Genomic DNA, 6893 nt, shown 5'->3' with positions numbered 1-6893 from the left:
CATATACAAATACATAGCATACACACATATATGCAAATACTAACACACATGTATATACACACATGCCATGCATGTACATACAGACATAACAAATATGAAAACATATAGAGATGCATGCTCTTTATTTGGGGGCAATCCTTAGGCCCAGTACACATACATTCCTACAAACATACATAGATACACATAGACACACAGATAAACATATACATACACATGCGGAGGAGCTGTTCTCAGGCCCAGTGAGAGCACCAGCCAGCCACAGAGACTGTGTATGAGTCTGTTGCTATTTAAACATAATGAGGATTCCAAATTGCTCTCCATCACATCAGAAAGGTCAAATGGTCATTTTAAAGGATATCTGGCCCATTTTGTCAGCTCCCATATAGTCCCACCACCCTCAGTTGCATGAACCTTTTCACATATGAGAGAATAATCTTCCCTGTTTCCATTTCTGGAAAAGTTATTTGTCCTAGGTATCTTGCCAAGTGCTTTACATACATCACCTCATTTTATTCTCACAGTAACCCAATGATAGGAGCCATAAACACCATGCTATTTGGTCTCCCTCCTTAACACAACACAGGTGGCCTTCCCACCTTTTGGTTTCCAAAATTCTTTCATATGTACTCCTTTTGATCTAAGTTGGTTTGATCTAAGGTTGATAAGGTTTGATCAACCTCCTTAGTTGATCTAAGTCTTGCAATAACACTGTGAAGTAAGAAAGGTTGGCATTGTCATTCCCATTTTGTAGTTGAGACTCACAAAGGTTAAGGAACTTTCTTAAGACTGTAAAAACTCATAAAAATAAGCCAGATCTTAACCCTCTGTCCACATGATCTGGTTCCAGGAATTTTGCGTACTTACTCTTTTGTTCATTTATCATACATTGATGCTCCCTATCCATTTCAAGAGATTATACCAGGCACTATGAAAACAAACACTGAATGAGACACAGTCTTGACTTTGAAATAGCTGGAATTCTAGAGAGGAAGAAAGACCAGTAGAGAGATACATCATAATATCACATGCCGGATCCTGGACTTGAGACTTGGACAACCTGGGTGGAATAACTGGTTCTGCTGAAGGAGCCAGCATTAAAAGGAGGCCACATGTGACAGACAGCTCAAAGGCCATGCTTTGTCCATGCTGCTGGAACATCTACCTGCTTTGTGTGTGCAGCAAATGGTAGTGAGGCCGGCTACCTTCTGAAAAATTGAAGTCAGTCACATTCATCTAACTTTTCCTTCTGCAAGGTATGAAAGACAGTCATAATTAACCAAAGTACATTTTCTGAGCAATGCAATATCAGATCATCAATGATGTAGGGACCAATAGGATTGCTATTTGTCACAAATAGCTAAATTATTATAGGCGAGAAACTACATAATCAAATGTGCCCCTTAAAACTGTTTATGAAGTTTCCTAGCTATTTTAGAAAGTGAATTACAGGTGAGAATATTCTAGCCTAAATAAGATCAAATATTAACTTTTGCATGGGCATCTTATGGTATTTTGTTTTACTTTTGATTATTGGATGCCTTTTAGTGTTCTCTCTCTCTCTCTCTCTCTCTCTCTCAGAAAATTTTAAACATACCCAAGAATAGAGAGAATAATATAATCCATACCCAACATCTAGTTTCAACAATTATAAACACTTTATGAATCCTGTTTCATCTATTTTTCACAGAACCAGATTTTTTTTTCTGGAGCATTTTAAAGCAACTACAGTCTTATTTTTGAGAAAGGTTTGGAGGGGTGTGAAATTAGAATGAGAAAATATATGTCCTTCCAAACCTCCTAGGTCTTTAGCCCTAATTAAATTGCCAGCATGATTTTTTAGAAACGAATCCAGCTTTAGTAGAATCTCTTATATGGCATTTGCTCAGCTAACAATGCACAGCTCAACTAGACAAGGTGTCTTTTGGCCCTTTTCCCTTTAAAAGTGTTCTGCCAGAACAAACAAAATGGAAAAGTTTTTTGACTGAACACTTCAGATAAGAACAAAGCACAGCTAAGACACAGATACATAGGAGTTTTGGCTGAATATAAAAGATACCACCATTGTTGCTGTTTGGGAATTTCAGTACCTTTGTGTTTTAAGGTAACATATATGTCCTTTCTGTCATTGGAACTATGATTTCATTTATTTCCTTGTCTCCTATTTTCAGGAGAGCCACTTCTTACTGGGCTTAAGAGATCCTGCAATTCACTGTGATGATTACAAGGTGAAAAGTTGTAAGTATCTTAATGGAGTATAATTGTTAGTCTATGCAATCATCAGCATTACAAATGAACAATGATTTAAAATTCAAATAGTTTTTATTCCTGAAGATACAAGCTTCAACGTTACTTAAAACAGTAAAACAATAGAAACAATTGTTGATGGGCATTAAAGAGGGCACATGATGTGATGAGCACTGGGTGTTATATGCAACTGATAAACTATCGAACACTACATCTGGAACTAGTGATGTACTATATGTTGGCTAATTGAGTTCAAATTTTAAAAAAAGAAACAACTGTTGAATAAAGGGAATAGTGAATTAGAGTGCAACAAATAAATGGAATCATAAACGCACAGTTTGTGGGAAATTGTTTATCACATTACATGATAAAAGTAGTATATAAAAGTATATGCCCAGGATGAGCTCACCTATGTAAAAAGTACATGGAAACAAAATTGGAAGGAAATATGCCAGAAGGTTAGCAGTGGTTGCCTCTGAGTGGTAGGGTTATGAATGAATTTTCTTGTTTCTTTTTGGGCTTTACTGTCTTTTTCAAATTTTCTACAGTGAGCATGTAATCACTTGTATAATCAGAAAAACATTTTTTTTCTAAATAAAATGGACAAGCAAGTCTCAAAAACTCAGTGCCTAGAAGCAGACCAGCAATCTGTTTTGAATGTTTCCAAGGCAGTGAAACAGGCAAAAGTAAGAAGGATGATTTCAGAGTCCCCAGGGGAGACTTGTGTAGTTAGTTCCTAGGAAACCAGAAGTTTTAGCCACTCAAAACACATGTAAGTGTTTTCGGTGTGAATCAAAACCTTCCATTAGACATAATTGCAACAGCAGCTGTTACACAACCTGTATAAACTATTTTTGGTGTGAATCAAAATTTTAACATAGAAACTATTAACTATTTCATGGTCACATAGGTATAAACCTCATCCACCACTGGCCAGGTTTAGCTACCCTAACAGAGGGGAAATTCCTGATCTTTGGTGGAGCTTGCAGGGAAGCTTAGCCAAGAACTAAGACACTCTTCTGAATGTGTCTTTTTCTTCTTTATCTTATTCTCTTAAAAGGACAAAAGGCAATTTGAAGATCGCTTTAACAATTTACTGGATTTTGGGCAGCCCTGGTGGCTCAGCGGTTTAGCGCTGCCTTCAGCCCAGGGCCTCATCCTGGAGACCCGGGATGGAGTCCCATATCGGGCTCCCTGCATGGAGCCTGCTTCTCCCTCTGCCTGTGTCTCTGCCTCTCTCTCTGTGTCTCTCATGAATAAGTAAATAAATAAATCTTTAAAAAATATTTACTGGATTTCTTAAAATGTCATGAGTAATTCATTACCATTGTAATAAGAATAACATAAGCATATAAAGACATAATCTCTTCATTTTTTCTGGTTCCATCCACTTGGAAAAACCAATATTAATCTGATGTGTACCCTTACACACTTCTCTCTATATAGTATGTATACACACACACACACACACACACAGCCAACAGATAGTTCCTCTTCCCTTTATTTTCTTTACAAAACTGAAGTATTACTTTATATGCAAAGGAATCAGATCATAGAATTGCCTCGAGTGTTTTAAAAATACAGATTCCTGGGCCCCACCTTAGGCTAATTAGTTTAGTGAGTTCTATAATTGGGATAGTTTGATAAATGCTGCTCTCTATATTATTCTACAACTTGCTTTTATCTCTGAACAATATAACAATACAGTACAACATGGTTATCCTTTTGGGTTTATGCCTGTACATCAAAGTCACTATCTTTCCTTACATCTACTGATGTCCTTTTGTCTACTGATGTAAGGAAAGATAAACAGATTTGATTACAAAAAGAATTCAAATTATTTGTTTTGCAAAAGACAGTGGAGGCAAAGTTAAATGATAAAAGACAGATTATGAAAAAAGATCTGCAGTACCTATAGCTAAGGGTTGATACATTCCTGATATACAAAGAGGTCTTACGAATCAAGAATTTTTTTAAAAAAAGGGCACTACTGTGGTAGGAAGCAGACTCTGAGATGATGTGAGTAAGCAGGATGTTAATTAAGAAGTAACCTTTGGATCAACAGGTATGGAAAGGAGAGGAAGGAAGCAAGAGTGGGCAGGGGAGAAGTAGAGTTGTGATGCAGGCCCAAAGACAGTCTCAGCCCTGCAGTTATCCCTCATCACTTTCATTCAAGGCCATCGTGAGTCAGGCTGTAGTGTGGTTAGCATTCACTTTCAGTTGATACCTATGGACTGTGGCAATCCATCCATGCACTGAGCTCAGGCTTTTTCCTCCATTGTCAGCTGATCATAAGGGACAGTGCCATATATCATAGTATGAGCACAGGAAGAGAGAGCCGTGAGATAGTGGTGGATAGCATGGAGGTCTTGCCCCCCCCCATAGCTACTCCTGTCCTTTGGTCCTACTTGTGCTGGATTTATCACTTCCTTACGAGGCCTGTTAGGCCTGATTGATCCTAGGATGTGGTGGGTTTAACAGAACCCAGCTCATGATAAGCAGTTGTGGCCACATGCTCACTTGATGTCCCATGACCAGCTTATTCCAATTCTACCAGTACCCAGTAGCCTGCTGGCAGTTGTTTGCCAAAGGCATATAATTATCTAAAGATGTCACAGTGCTGTTCTGAAATTCCAGGGATCTGCATTATGTTTACCCTATGGGATTTGCCATGAATTCCACCTAGCATCTTTCCCCACCATCATTACCTTTAATACTATAGGGTACTCTGGTCATATGGCCCAAGAAGCAGAGTTGCTTGCACTATAGTTAGAGACCTGTTGCAGAGCTCTTCCCGCATTGAATTCCACTCAAAGCTGTCAGTCTTCACATTATCTGAGTCAGAGCAGTATTCCCAAGTGCACTGTCTCTATAACCAGAAGACGCCTACCAGATGTTGTGCTGTCCTTCCTTGTGGTGAGAGGTTCAAGGTGCAATCATTGTCTTTTACTTCGGATAGGATTACTCATTATGCCCATAATCAATGGACATCTAAGAAATTTATTGATATGCCAAGCCCCTCAAACTTTATAGGGTTTATCTCCTATGTTTTGAGTGATTGTCTATCACCAAGGCTGCCAATATGCAAGATACCTTTTGCTCATCCAGGCTGATTAGCATAATTTCTTTTATATAATCAATGTGATGTTTTATAGGTATTCAGATCTCTTTAGACTGTATTAAGACATAAGGCAAGTGAGTTAACATGGATCTATAACAAAATTACAAATGTAATATTGTTGTTTGTTCCATATGAATTTGAACTTTTTCAGATCCTCTTTTCTAAATAGTATAGAAAAGAAGACCTTCACCAAATTAATGGCAATATACCATTTACATGAGGCTGTGTTTACATGCTCTAGCAAATATATCACATTTAGAATGGCAGAAGTTATGATGCTACTTGGTTGAGTTTAGAATAGTCTGTCATCTTCTGAGATCTGTCCATTTTTTCCCAGGGGTTAGATTACTGAGTTAAATATAGATATGACAGAGCCTAACAACCCCATGTGCTTAGACTTTACAAATGATACTAATTTCTGGGGTGCCTAGGTGGTTCAGTTGATTAAGCATCTGCCTTTGGCTGGGGTCATGATCTCAGGATTCTGGGACTGAGCCCCACATCGGGCTCTTTGCTAAGCAAGGAGACTGCTTAAGGATTCTCTCTCTCCCCCTCCCTCTGCCTCACTCCCCCTGCTTGTTCATGTATGCTCTCTCTCTGTCTCAAATAAATAAATAAAATCTTAAAAAGAGCAAATGATACTAATTTCCATAATTATATATATTCCAAGGGAGTATTATTTTTCCCAATTTTTCATTATGGAAGAATTTTAAACTCACAAAAAGTTGGAAGTACTATACAGTTAATACTCATGTAGACATTAACCAGATTCTACATTTTACAGTTTATTATATTTTATTCATCTCCTATTCATCTATTCTTTTCATCCATCTGCCAAGCCATCTAATTTTTTATATGCATTTCAAAGTAAGTTGCGGACATCAGAACACTTTCCTGGAAAAAAAGTTAGCGTGTATCTCAATGTTTGCTTACAGTTCTTATTTTAAGTAGAATTTTCATATAAAGAAATGCAGAAATCCTAAGTGCACCATTTGATGACTTTTGGCAAATGCACATAACCCATGTATCATACCATTTAAGTATCTACCACCCCCAAAACATACATACATTTGGGACCAGCCCCAGCTGGGGGAGCTGGCAAGCTGCTCTGCAAGTTCTGTGCCCATAAGTTAGATGTTCTTCCCTCTGAACCCGGCATATCAGGGGAGTGCATCTCCTTGACTCACAGCTGAAGATTGGCACTGTGGCCAGCTAGCATCAAGAGCACCCCTGGGGGGAGTCAGCTTTGGGTGAGCTAACAGCACACTCCTGCCTCATCTGGGGTGCACCCCCAGACCCACCAGAGGTGCCCCCATCCCATCCCCCCAGGTGGCTATAGCTTCCCTCTCCTTACCCCTGAAATGCTTTGGGATGCTTGCCAGGTAGGAGCCAAGAGGCGGGCGACCCACATCCATCAGGATGGGAAAACAGAAATCACCCAGCACACGTGCTCTGTGCTGACCAAGGTGCCAGCCCTAGGGTGGGTCCAGTCCACTCAGGCACCTGGTAAGACCCCAGGAAGAGAAAG

The sequence above is a fragment of the Vulpes vulpes genome, chromosome X (assembly GCF_048418805.1).
Source record: "Vulpes vulpes isolate BD-2025 chromosome X, VulVul3, whole genome shotgun sequence".
Lineage (NCBI taxonomy): Eukaryota > Metazoa > Chordata > Mammalia > Carnivora > Canidae > Vulpes > Vulpes vulpes.
Note: the sequence above shows the minus strand (reverse complement) of the source record.